The 15,049-nt window shown below is 34.2% G+C and overlaps 1 non-coding gene across 1 annotated transcript; it reads right to left on the bottom strand.

The window, feature by feature from the left end:
- Window positions 1–8,869: 8,869 nt before the first annotated feature.
- LOC120579839 (small nucleolar RNA R71) lies at window positions 8,870–8,976 on the bottom strand. The gene has a single exon (XR_005645582.1). It is a non-coding gene; the product is annotated as a small nucleolar RNA R71 (small nucleolar RNA).
- Window positions 8,977–15,049: the final 6,073 nt, after the last annotated feature.

Genomic DNA, 15,049 nt, shown 5'->3' on the forward strand with positions numbered 1-15,049 from the left:
AAATTGCCAACGGCTCTTTCTCATTAACGACTCTTTCTCATCTTCCTCATTAACGGCTCTTTCTTCCCCAAATATATAAATTTGGAACCCTAATGTTATAATTTGTCACCTAGAGTTCAAAATCTCCCAAATTTCTTCCATGAATTGATGTTAATGTTCTTCCTCAATTAAAAAACTTAAAACCCTAATATTTTTGAGTTAGATTTTACGATAGTAGATGATCATGTTAATTCCACTTCCCACGACACCGGATTTATCTGAGTTGACCTGTATTTACAAATTCTGTGGTAGAGCTTACTAGGAGGCAAGTTGATGCAGTGGCTTGAGTGGATACACAACTAATCCTCAAGTTTATGAGATTGAACCAAATTGTATTCATGAGTTGTTTTATGTACAAGTTGTATTCATGATTTTATTCTTAATGAAATGATGAGTTCTCTTGCCTAAAATAAATATTCAATTTCTCCAAGTAGCATAAATCTCTATTCTTACTTTATATTCAATACTTCTCTTACATTCATGAACACATCTTAGAGCATTCAGATAGAGTCTATAGAAGAAATTGAATATATTTTAAACTTGATCCAAAACATAAAAAAATGACTCCTATGATCATATCATTGATGTGGATCAAGGTTTTTTTTTTGTAATACAAGAAAGGATGTGGATTATTTAAAAAAAAAAAGACGTGGATCAATGTTTATCATGTTATTTCTATTAAAGTGAATCTTCTATTATCTTTATATTATTATTATCATGCTGGTATTTATAGTTACATCAAGAAACGGACTGAAAATTCTATTGATTGATGAAGATGGTAATTACATCAACACTACATCAAATGTGGTATATAAAAAAGTTTTCTGCAATGTGTAGTTTTTAAGTGTGAAATCAAATCAGTTTTGCTGTTGTGGCTGAGATGCTACTTTTGCACGGTGATAGGTAAATGTTGACCTGAGATTCAAAAGAATTGTATTGTTTTGTCAAAGAATTTGTGGCTATTTTATATCTATTCAAGTTATGTTTTTAACCGTATATGACCCGTGCGGCAGCACGGGTAGACGATCTAGTATTTAATAATATTTGCACTACATATGTGAAGTGTTTTTACGTTTGTCGCGTCATTTTTTGGAGATCAAGGCTATTTGATTAGCTTTTGACTCACTAATTTATTTCACGATTGAACATTTAATTTTTTAAGAAAAAGGGGAAAAGTTCAAACTACCCCATTTTGAAAAGATTTAGGGTTCGGGGGTTAGTTAAATAAAGGGAAGGTATTAGCACCCTTTATGTCCGTAGTACTCTACGGGAACCTCTTGATTTTATTTAATTAATGTGCTATAACTTGCTTATTATTTTTTAAAAGAAGGAATTAAAGTGGAAAAATAAAGACCTAATTATCTACATTTTTTATTGATTTGGAAGGACATGGTCCTCTGCCTACGTACCCGTGAGGAATCAAAACCTCGTAGTTCGGGGTAGAAATTGACGTTTGATTGGTTGTGTATTTTTTATTAGTTTTGAAAAAGGTTTTAAAATGAAAAGCCAAGTGGCAAATAAGAATTTGTTTGTGTTTTTTAATTTAAAAGAAAATGGACTATAAGTAGAATTAAGTTGATTGAAATTTGATTAAGAAAATAAAATAAAAAGACGGTCACTTGATTTAGGATCAAGGTTTATTATAAAAAATATTTTTGTGATTTTTGTTATTTGCATGTTTTTGTTATTTTGAATGATAAATAAAACCTAAAGTTAAAGCATGAGAATTTTGTAGTGAGGTTGGATCACCACAAAATCTCTTAACATAATCTATTTTTTTTCATTCTTTATAACATAAGACCAAAATAAAAAAAATAAATACCTTGAAATCGAAAGGGACAGAAAGGAGTAGAAAAAGAAAAAAGACTCGTCAAGACAAGTCGAAGAAGGGAGAAGAGAGGAAAAACACAGGAAGCATAAACTGTGAATTTCGGGGTCCAGAATGCATTGTGTGAGCTCTCTATTTATAGAGAAATTTCACAACTAATAAGTGAGAAACTTTGGGAACAAGTAATTCATTTAGTACAAAAATATGTCAATTGTCTACCAAAATATATCATATTGAGTACAAAAATATATTATTCAGTACATAAATATGTTATTCAGTACATAAATATATATTATTGAGTATCAAAATATATTTCAGATCAAGCACTAAAATATATTAGATTGCCTATCAAAATATTTCGGATTGTGTTCCAAAATATTCTAGATTGCGTTCTAAAATAATTTAGTTAAACTTGGGGAGCAAGAAAGCACTTTTTAATAATGATTAAATTAAATATTTAACTTATCATTTTCAAATAATATTTTTCTAATGCTTACTTCGTTCACACAACTATGTACCCCTATTATATGATCTTAGGTCAAAAATTGGGGTATGACAACGTTGTAAATCAATTATATTTGTTAGATCGTTAAAAACATTTGCCTTTAATCATAACTACATTAAAAGTCACATATATGTTTTCTACGCGATTGGTTGACGATCTTAAACTGTAAACGCAGATATTGTGTCAAATTGAGCTCAAACGATTAAAAGTTTTCGTTGAATAAATTCTATTCAAAAATAGTTTTATAAATTTATTATTGTTCTACCACTTTTCTTGTCGTTTTATTTTAATGTTTTATATGATATTTAAAAATATAGGTAAAGTTTTATCGTCAAACAACTGGGACATAAATATTAAAACAATCTATACTTTATAGATATGAACTTTAAGATAACATAACATGGATAAATGTCTAGATTAGTAAATTGAAATTTTAAACCATTATTAGAGGTGTTGTGATACTATTTATAGCTTCTAGTTTAAACAAATCACGACCCTCTATTTAATTTAAATGATGAATAATCAGTTAGACAAAATATGTTTCTAAATATTTGATCAATTCAACAAGTTAAAAAAAATATTAAAACATTTTCTTGAATGTCATTGTTTACATTTTCGTTGCTAGCTGAGTTTTTAAAACTTAGTCTTCTAACAATAAGGTGCATGCATAGTTTCAACCCCCTCAAGGATAGTTATAATGACCTTTATTTCCACTGTAATTTATAAAATGTGAATGTTCGTAAATTGAAATATTAGTCTCAAATAATTTTTTTATCCAAAATTGATTTCAATAAAAAAAATCAATAATGAAATCAAACAATAGTAATAAATTTTCATTTAGAATTACAATTGTCAAATTTATTTTAGCAATTTATATACTTTATAATTTTTTATTCAAGTCATTTTTCTTTGAAATGTTTTTGAAAACAAGGGTGTGTGCGCTATAAATAATATTAATATAAAATAAATTCTATTTTAGGGAGAACATAAATCATACCCAACAACAAAAATCAATTTTGGAGTATTAGGAGGATTGGTGCGTCACATAGAACAAGAGTATTATTAACAACTAAATACAAAGATTTTTATGAAATTTTAATGTTGGGATTGGAAACATCTTAAATAAAACAATTTTCATTCAGTGGGTTTCGTTCTTTCCTTTCTATCTCTTGGACTTTTGTTGCTTTTTATTTCTTTTTTGCTTTGTTTCTTGTTTTGCTTTTTTCTTGTCTGAGAAGGTTTTGGTCTATGTCCCCCTTCTCTTTTTGTTTTTGTTTCTTTCTATTTATATATTTTAAGGGTGTTGCAGTTGGTTCACCATCTGCACCTCTTTTTGCTTAAAAAAAAATGTTGGGATTGGAAACATCTTAAATAAAACAATTTCCATTCTATTAAATTCTTTCAAAAAAGGGATACCGTGAGCAATATTTCAGTTAAGTATTTGACTAGCAGGAGTATATTGATTTGGTTTGAAATTTTCACATATATATATATATATATATATATATATATATATATATATATATATATTTTGCAATGTCTAAGGATGACGAGGACGAGTAGTGATCGCTAGTGCATAAGGCATTGCAATGGGTGGCTCCTAAAGGCATCTAAGCAACCGTATTTTTATCAGAATGATAGGGTTCCTGAGTTCGTGCATGTATGCTTATAATAATATTTTGGTACTAATAACATGCAACTTCTTTTAAGTAGCCAGTACCATAAGAACTCCACATTTAAGTGTGCTTGACTTGGATCAATTTTGAGATGGGAAACCTTCTGGGAAGTTCTCCAAAAAGTGTATGACTGAAGACAAAGCATTCTGAAAAAACCCGTGTTGATTTGTGGGGTCAGTTGGCAATAATTAAAGTCATCTTGCATATTACAGGTGGTATCAGAGCATAACTCTCCCAGTACGATGTGGGTCAGGGACTACCCAAGAGAAAGCTATTGGGAAAGAAAGGCTTGAGGTTGATGAGGGCGTGGAGTTATTGCCTCTGCACAAGACATGGAAATGAGAGGCTCCTAGAAGTTTCTAAGCAACCGTATTCACATCGGAATGATAGGGTTCCTGATTTCGTTCAGGTATGTGAGTGTACGATTGAAGAAGGCTTATAAGAATTGTTTGGTATTACCGGTACCAACAAGATGCCACTTCTTTTCAGTAGCCAGGACCATTAGAACTCCAAAGTTAAATATGCTTGACTTGGATCAATTTTGGGATGGGTGACCTTCTCGGAAGTTTTCATAAAAGTGTGCAAGTGAGGACAAAGCACGCTGAAAGAACCCGTGTTGGTTTGTAAGGTCAGGCGACAATACATAGGCCCCGTTTGGATTGGCTTATTTTGACCTTATATGGGCTTCTCTACTCCCATAAGCCTTTTTAAAGGTGTTTGGGTAAATAAATAAAAATAGCTTATCATAGTTTCATAAGCTGCTTATGCCATATTTTAATAAGCCTAAATTTTCAGCTTACCCTCCGGCTTAACAAGGAGCTTATGAATTTATGTAACCTCCTTCGATTCTCTCTAGATTCACTTTTTCAAAACATATATTTGAATTTTTTTTTGTTTTTGTTTTTAGAAACAAACCTATATTTTAATTATAATGTTAGTTATCTTTGGCGTGCATGAGTAACAAAATTGCTATATATTTATCTTACCAAAATAACACACATAACTAAGATTTTTTTTTTTTTGAAGGAAGATTTTTATTATTTTTTTGTTACGTAACAAGATGAAACTGAATAAATAAAACAAACTTAACTTGTCTTTTTTTGGTAACAAATTGTACACTATTATCTTTGATTTTTGTGGTTCGATTCTTTGATTTTTTTGTTAAATTAAAAATATTTAAAATTTCGATAATTGCTTATGTAATGTCAGATCCAAACACTTCAATTTATGTAAGTACTTTTTAGTGTACATATCCAAACATAAATAGCTTATCAATTATAAGAGCTTATGATGTAAGCTCTAATGTTATAAGCCCTAATGTCATAAGCATCTATATAAGTTGTTTATCCAAACAGAGCCATAAAGTCTTATGGGATGTTAGATATATGGTTTTAGTTTATTTAATTATAGAAAATAATTACACATGAGGTGTTAGCTTAACTATAAGAATTTATCTTTCAAACCCCATATACGACCATCTTCAATTGGATATTACAACCACCACTATAGACAACAACGTCCGTTTAGCCAAATTAATTTTTTAAAAGAAAATAACAAAATAAGATTTATAAAGTTCGTAAATAACTATGAAAAATTCTCTTAAATTTCATAACATTGATATGTTTTAATATATCGTTAAAAAATAAATATTTTATTTTAAAATGTATATTTAATTGGAATTATAATCTTATAAAAGTATTTATTTTTTCTATCTTATAGTACTTTCAAACTATTAATCTCCACATGATGAGAAACTAAATAAATATATAAAAAGAAATGGTTACAATATTAACTAACAATATCCTATCAGGTCACAAACCAATGAATTAAGACTAGACATCACAATTCATCTATCTTTGTCAAAAAAATAAATGCTTATTAAAAAATTTATTGTTATTAACGAGATTAACAAAACAAAAATAAAATCGATGTCATATTAATCTACATCACACTTTGATCTAAATCAAGAAAAAATTCATTGAGCATAATAAAAAAAATTACATATTTCCATTTTGTCTTATTAAACTATTCTTACCTTTTCTGTCTTAATGATTCATACCCTTGTATATCTGTTAACAATGCATAATAATCTAATAATTTTATATTTGTGCTTCTAGAATGTGTGAACATACATGAGTTCAAGAATAAATAAACTACTTTTATAAGAATTTTGAATACATTATATTCTTACAATTCTTTATAGTTAGAATTGATTGTCTTAATTATAAGTTTGACCATGATTATTGAAGATAAAAACATTGCCTTTTATGTAAGAAAAATAAGAAACAAATTAAGAAATCACTAACAAGAATATTTTTAATATTAAAATAAACAAAAAGTTAAAGAATTACCAAACAAATCGTAACAAGTTTTGTCTATAAATTAAGGCATGCTTGCAGAGACCAATCATTCTAAATATCCACATAAACATCAAACACATACACATATTTAAATTAATATGGCGGGCAAGAAATTTATTTCTCTTTCTATGCTTGTGATGATTTTAGGTATGCTAGTAACAAAATTTGATGCACGCCAAATTGATGACGTGAGCTGTACTTCGGCTCTTTTTTCGTTGGTTCCATGTCTTCCTTTCTTGCAGGGTGTTGGCCCTGCTACACCAACTAGCTATTGTTGTGCAGGAGCAAATGATTTAAATCAAAAGGCTGACTCCACTCAGAGTCGGAGGGATGTATGCAACTGTCTCAAACCCGCTGCATCAAGATTCGGAGTTAAGTCTGATAGATCAACTCAACTACCAAAACTTTGCAACATTACTCTCAATGTCCCATTTGATCCAAACGTCGATTGCAACACGTAAGTTTTTATCACACATATGCATATATTGTCTTATAAAATATTAAAAGTTAGTTAATAATTGATTTTTTAAAAGAACGAGTTAAAACAAGAACTCCTTATAATCTAACGTGACATCTCTCCTTCCTGATGAGTCATTTATTGACTATTTTAATATGCTTTTTAGTTTAGTTTTATTTAGATTTTATATAATTTTATATTAGTATTATTTCCTTTTTAGGATAGTTTACTTTAAATTGCATTTTATTATATTTCAGGAAAGAATATTGGATGGATTGAGTCTTGGAGCAAAAGAAAGGGACTTGGAGCCGATTGGACACAAAAATATGAAGATTGAGAGACAAAATATGTCTCCCACAAGTCAGAAGCTTGGCACGGCCCGTGCTAGCCTTGGCACGGCCCGTGCTAGCCTTGGCACGGCCGTGCCACCCTCCAGAGTGCCTTTTGCTGCTTTTGCTTAGATTTTAAGCTACTCTATTTTTAGCCCAAATGTAATAGCTTAGATTTTAAGTCGATCAAATGCTATAAATAGAGTAGCCATCCATCACAAATATTCATCTTTACTTGGAATTCAATAAGTGACAATTGCTTTTCTAATTAAAGTTCTTTTCTTTTCCTTTATTTTCTTGTCATTACTTTTATGCTTTCTCTCTTCTCCCCCATGTCTACGATGAACATGAGTGAGTAGACTTCTCTTTGTCTTGGGATTGTTGGATAAGTCTAAATGACATAATCCTAATCAAACCAAACTCTAAGCCTTAATCTTATGTAACCCTAATTTCTTATCTGAATTCACCGTCTTAACATGGATCAACCATTATCAAACTGTGGAAACGAAAGTGGAGGGTTTGATAATTGTTTATCCATTATTCCAAATATCAATTCATAAAACGAAAGTGGAGCTTTGATATTCGAACAAGTGAATTCAGACAAGGATTGCAAAGTCAGCGAAATAGGCTTTGCAATCTTTGAGACATATAGTTTCGATCTTCAAGGGAACTAATAACAATCAAGTCAGCGAAATAGGCTTGGTTGTTAGAGGAACCAAAATCTAATAGTAATCAAGTCAGCGAAATAGGCTTGGTTGCTAGAGGAACATAAGAGAAACTGTCTTGAGAAATTAGGTCTAACATAACATTATAAGCTTATAGTTTTGGTTTGAGAAGGACTTGTCATTTAGAGGAAACCAACGATCCCAAGGCTCTTTTTATTATTATTATCTTTCAAACGCTTGAAAACCCCCAACTTACAATTCTCTTCTCTCTTCTAATCATCTCTAAAAAGTTAATTGAATTGAACTACTCCCTGTCAGAACGATACTCTTTTATACTACTTCGGTAAAACCGTGCACTTGCGGTTTTATCCCATCAAGTTATTGGCGCCGCTGCCGGGGAGTAGACTTCAAGTGCACGGTTCTATTAAGTTCCCCATATGGATAAAAGAGTATAAAAGTCTCGGAGAGGAAAAACTTGATGGGATAAAACCACTAACTTCTTTTCTTCTACTTCTTTCTTTTGTATTACCACTAACTTCTTGGGTTCTCGGTTTCTTATGCGAAGAAGTAAAAGTCTCGGAGAATTTATTCCTGAGATCGAAAGGTTTTTGCATAAGAAAAAGAGAGAGGCACAAAATAATACTGCTATGGCTGAACGCACTCTCAAAGAGTATGCTACTCCTTCAACGGAGGAGCCACAAGCTATTATCGTGTACCCAACGGTTGCGGGTAATAACTTCGAAATCAAGCCTGAACTACTCAATTTAGTGCAACAGAATCAGTTTTTTGGATCACCCACTGAGGATCCAAATCTCCATATTTCTTCCTTCCTTAGACTCAGTGACACCATAAAAGAGAACCAAGAAGCCGTAAGACTTCATCTCTTTCCCTTTTCCTTAAGGGATAGAGCTAGCGCTTGGTTCCATTCCCTAGAAGTCGGTTCCATTACTTCATGGGACGATATGAGGCAAGCATTCCTCGCCCGATTTTTCCCCCCATCTAAAACCGCTAAGCTTAGAGACCAAATCACGCGTTTCAATCAAAAAGATGGGGAGTCTCTCTATGAGGCGTGGGAGCGTTTCAAGGAAATGCTTAGACTTTGTCCCCACCATGGCCTAGAGAAGTGGCTTATAGTCCACACGTTTTATAATGGCTTGTCATATACCACTAAGATGTCTGTTGATGCAGCTGCAGGTGGAGCTCTAATGAACAAAAACTACACGGAGGCTTATGCTTTGATTAAAGACATGGCTCAGAATCACTACCAATGGACCAACGAGAGAACCGTCACCACTCCTACTCCCTCTAAGAAAGAGGCAGGTATATATGAAGTCTCTGAATATAACCACCTTGCTGCTAAGGTTGAGGCATTAACCCAAAAGATTGAAAGACTTAATGTTAATGATGTTACACCTTCTTCTGCATCCCCTCCTTGTGAAATCTGTGGTATATCCGGTCATATAGGTGTTGATTGTCAGTTAGGTAGTGCTGCCAATATTGAGCAACTGAATTACGCTCAATATAACCAAGGAACGAGGCCAAATTAAAATTTTTACAAAAATCCTCAAGGTTCCTATGGACAAGCAGCACCACCTGGCTACACAAACAACCAGAGAGTGGCTCAGAAATCTAGTCTGGAAATTCTGTTGGAAAACTTCATGATGAACCAAAATAAAAATCTTCAAGAATTGAAAAACCAAACAGGATTTCTGAACGACTCTCTCTCCAAACTCAATACCAAGGTTGATTCTATCGCCACACACACCAAAATGCTTGAGACCCAAATCTCCCAAGTGGCCCAACAAGTGGCCGCCTCTTCTCAAACACCAGGAGTCTTTCCTGGTCAACCTGAAACTAACCCCAAAGCCCATGTCAACGCTATTTTTCTAGGAGGTAGTAAGCTAGAAGAGACTATTACTAAAGCCAAAAGTGTCAAGAGGGAGAGTGTTAGGTGTTTAGGTAAGAATGGTGTGATAAAAAGTGAGAAACCGCTTGATAAGAACAAAGCCCTTACACCATTAAGGCTTACTAAGCTTAACTTGGAGGCTCAATTCACTAAATTCTTTAACATAATTCGAAAGATTTGCATTAAAATCCCCTATGCTGAAGCTTTGTCTCGTATGCTTCTATACGCCAAGTTTTTAAAAGAAATTTTTTCAAAGAAAAAGGCTATCGATCATAATGAAACAATAGCTTTGACAAGGGACAATAGTGCAATCGTCAAGAAGCCACCTACAAAGCTTAGAGATCCAGGAAGTTTTGCCATCCCTTGTATGATAGGGAATGAAACCTTAAACAGAGCCTTGTGTGACTTAGGAGCTAGTGTTAGTCTGTTGCCCTTACCCCTCTTTACAAGGCTGGGGTTGGGCAAGCTAAAGCCTACCGAAACAACATTGAAATTAGCCGATCGTTCTGATATCCAACCTGTCGGATATGTCGAGGACATCCCCGTTAAAATAGAAGGGATAGACATCCCAACTGATTTCATGGTGCTTGACATAGATGAGGACAATGCGTGCCCTATAATCTTAGGACGACCCTTTCTCGCCACTGCGGATGTTATAGTAGATGTTCAAAACGGTAGGATTGTTTTTCAAGTGAGTGATGAGTTGATAGGATTTGAGTTGGAGAATTATATGAAAGGTCCCGCCCTCTATTCTTGTAATATGATTAAAGGTCATAATGTGAAAGAACGCTTATTAGCACCATCTACACAATATGACCTCTTTGATCCTTTCTAAGGATACTTTCTTATAACGTCAAGCTAATGACTATAAAGAAGCGCTTCGTGGGAGGCAACCCACGTATTTAACTGCTTTCGTTTTGTTTGTTTTTGTTGTTTAAATTATTTTGTAGGTAATTGTCCGAAGGTGATTCAAGAAAACGAGAAAAATTTTGAGGCCCCATGTCCAGAACCTTGGCACGGCCCGTGCTCACACTGGCACGGCCGTGCCAGACCATGCCATCCAAAACCAGCTGAAACTCCAGAATGTTGGCACGGCCGTGCCCGACTACAGGTAAGGATAAACCTCCCCTTTCATCTTCTTCTTCCATCATTCTCCACCACAAACTTCTCTCTCCATTTACACTTCTCTCAAAAACCTCCATAACCATAGAATTTCAAAACCTCCATATCTCCCCCAAAACCTCACCATTTCACAAAATTTCTTCACCCAATCAACCACAATCCCCATTTCCATCATAACCCATCAATCAAAAACAACTTTCCTCCATCCCTACCAAATATCATCAAATTCGTAGCCCCCATTCACCTACCTAAAAACCCACAAATTCTTCACCAATTCACCCAACCCAACTCCTACCACTTACTCAAACCCCAACCCCATCACCCAACCAACCTTTTCCACCAAAAACATTTCCCAAAACCCTACCTTCACCCAAAACACAAAAGGTCAACCAAGATTCAGGATTAATGGCATCTAGGAAAGGTGGCGCAAGCTCTTCCGGAGGACCACAATCAAAGAAGAAAACGCAAGCCAAAAATCATGGCATAATCTTCCAGGACACCAAGCAAAGGGAAAGGTATAAAATTCTTCTCTCTAAACCTTTGCATCTTTGTCGATATCCAGATCCTTATACTTTGAGTGTGCTAGGACTAAGGGATAATGTGTTTAGCTTACTAGGAAATCTGGGATGGGTTGATATGCTTAGACCTATGAAAGGTTTCGAAAATTTCACTTATGAATTCTTAAGTTCTATTGAATTTACGAAGGATAAAGTGAATTTTGACAACCCCGACCATAGAGTCTCTTTCCGACTTTTGAATATTGATTATGATATGTCTCTAGAAAATTTCTGTTTAGAGATGGACTTCGCAAATGCGGGGTTCATCCATGACTCTTGGAATCCAAATTTAAAGTCGGAAAACTATGACCCCGCTCTCTTTTGGAAACGCATTACCGGGTTAAGGTAATATAATCCTCGCAACAACAAGGCTAGTAACATTCACAACCCACTACTTCGATACCTCCAGAGAGTCATGGCTTGTACCATTTGGGGTAGAAAAGAGGTAGGAACAACTAGGACGGATGAACTTTTTATGCTTTGGGCAATGCTTAGTAACAATCCCGTTAATACTTATTTCTACCTACTTGATTACCTTTCCTCCATAGGAGCTAGACCTGATAATAGAGCTGAGATAGTAGTCGGTGGTATCATTACCTTCATCGCTAGGAAGTTTGGAGTGGGTGAGGAAGATGGGATAAATCCAATTGAGGGCAACAATAGGCTTAATATTGAAACCCTTGTTACTATGAACTTCATTAAGATTCACCCACCCATGACTTATGCACTTCAACTTCGCATACCTCTTTTATTTCTACTTCCTAACCCATCTCGGACTAACCCCGAGGTGGAGGAAAATTTGTTGTATGTTGGTGATGGATTACAGGTACATGAAGAGCATCATCAAGGTGACGAAGAAGGTGCCCACATGCACCATGAGGAGGAGCCCCATGACCATAACGACAACAATGAACGATGGGCATGGATGCAAACCGAGGTACAAAGGATAAGCACCGAGCAACAAAGGCAAGGTGTTGAATTATCCGGGCTAAGAAATGATGTCCTACGGGGCAACCGCATATCCGAAGAAAATAACCAAATGCTTCGGAACATGATGCAACACTTCAACCTCCGAGGCCCTCCCTATGGACCTCAATAAAAATGTGAGCTTTACTCTTCCTCTTTTTCACCTTATCTCTTCACTCTCTATCTCACTCTTCTTCCTCTCCTTCCCTTTTATTCTTCTTTTATCTTGAATCATTGAGGACAATGCTTCTCCTAAGTGTGGGGGGAGCCTAATAAAGTGTCTTTAGTCGTAGTGTTTCCAAACTCCCTTGAACTTTATTCTTTTGTTTTTGTTTTATTGTAAAAGGCATAAATAAGCAGCTTGTTTTTATTGTTTTATTATGACATAATTTTTTGTTGTCTCTTCAATGGTCGTTTCTTGTACATGAAAGTGGTTTCTTGTGTTATAAGTATTCTTGCTATACCCACATCAAGTTTTATTGTGAAATTAATTCTCCAATGAGAAAAGCACCTAGTTGCAATCCTTGAGTAAGTGTATGAGTAGGTATTTTAAGGAACATGTTCTAGCTTTAATGGTAACCTGAACCCTTAAAAATCTTCAGAGTAAAAGTAGTATAAGTTTGTGTGGGAATAATTCTAATGTGATGAAATGTGTAAACCAAAATGGGGCGGAAGGATATCACCACACGTGGAGGAAAGGATACCCTCTCACTAACTTCCTAAATGTGGTGATGACTTCTCAAACAAATTGTGCTTGAATTAAACCCTCTAAAAAGAGGAACTTCCTAAGTGAAGTAAACAAGTTGTAGCACTACTTAGGGTGATCATAGAAACTTGGAGGAAAGGATACCCCCTCACGGACTTCCAATGTGAAATGATAGCCCCTAGGCATCTACAAGCCCCCAAATGTATAAATTCATCAAATCTATCTTAACTCTCCCACTTCTCTTATATGAAATGAAGAAAAGATTTTTCTCGGTCATTTTAGTGTTAAGGTTAGAACTTGTTCCTCATAATATCTATCTTATACAGGAGCAAGAAAAGGGTTGGACTACACACACACACTCACTTGAAACTTGTTGTTGGGTTGAATAGGTTTACAAGGAATACTTGAAGTTGTGATTAGTGTACATTGAAATGAAACCTCGAGGGAGACATAAGCTTCTATTTAAAGTGTCATATTTTAATCCTTTTTGTTGCTGCCATGTCTATGCCTTTTGCTTGAGGACAAGCAAAGATTCAAGTGTGAGGGAGTTTGATGAGTCATTTATTACCTATTTCTAGATATTATTTAGTTTAGTTTTAATTAGATTTTAGTTTATTTTATATTGATATTATTTTCTTTTTAAGATAGTTTACTACAAATTGCATTTTATTATATTTCAGGAATGAATATTGGATGGATTGAGTCTTGGAGCAAAAGAAAGGGACTTGGAGCTGATTTGGTACGAAAATACAAAGATTGGAAGACAAAATATGTCTCCCCTAAAGTCAGAAGCTTGGCACGGCCCGTGCTAGCATTGGCACGGCCGTGCCACCCTCCAGAGTTGCTTTTGCTGCTTTTGCTTAGATTTTAAGCTACTCTATTTTTAGCACGAATGTAATTGCTTAGATTTTAAGTCGAAAGAATGCTATAAATAGAGTAGCCATCCATCACAAATATTCATCTTTTCTTGGAATACAATATGTGACAATTGTCTTTCTAATTAAAGTTCATTTTACTTTCTTGTTATTTACTTTTATGTTTTCTCTCTTCTTCTCCCTGTCTACAATGAACGTCAGTGAGTAGACTTCTCTTGTCTTGGGATTGTTGGATAAGTCTAATGACATAATCCTAATCAAACCAAGCTTTAAACCTTAATCTTATGTAACCCTAATCTCTAATCTAAGTTCACCGCTTTAACATAGATTAACCATTATCAAACTGTGGAAACGAAAGTGGAGGGTTTGATAATTGTTCGTCCATCATCTCAAATATCAATTCATAAAACGAAAGTGGAGTTTTGATATTCGAACAAGTGAATTTAGACAAAGATTGTAAAGGCAGCGAAATAGTCTTTACAATCTTTGAGACATATTGGTTCGAACTTCAAGGATTCTAAATTGTGATCAAGTCAGCGAAATAGGCTTGGTTGCAACTTAGGACCAAAATCTAATAGTAATCAAGTCAGCGAAATAGGCTTGGTTGCTAGAGGAACAAAAGAGAAACTGTCTTTAGAAGTTAGGTCTAACATAAGGTTATAAGTTTAATAGTTTGGTTTGTGAAGGACTTGTCGTTAGGATGAACCAATAATTCCAAGGCTTTTATTTTATTTATTTTCTTGTAATTAAAAATCCAAACTTTTATCTAAAAACTCTTTCATCTAATCATCATTAAAAGTTAATTGAAATCATAACTCCCTGTCGGAACGATACTCTTATTTTACTACTTCGATAGAACCGTGCACTTACGGTAAAAATTGATGGAACCGACTTCTAGGGAATGGAACCAAGCGCTAGCTCTATCCCTTAAGGAAAAGGGAAAGAGATGAAGTCTTACGGCTTCTTGGTTCTCTTTTATGGTGCCACTGAGTCTAAGGAAGGAAGAAATATGGAGATTTGGATCCTCAGTGGGTGATCCAGAAAACTGATTCTGTTGC

This window comes from Medicago truncatula, chromosome 3 (assembly GCF_003473485.1).
Source record: "Medicago truncatula cultivar Jemalong A17 chromosome 3, MtrunA17r5.0-ANR, whole genome shotgun sequence".
In the NCBI taxonomy this organism is placed as follows: Eukaryota; Viridiplantae; Streptophyta; class Magnoliopsida; order Fabales; family Fabaceae; genus Medicago; species Medicago truncatula.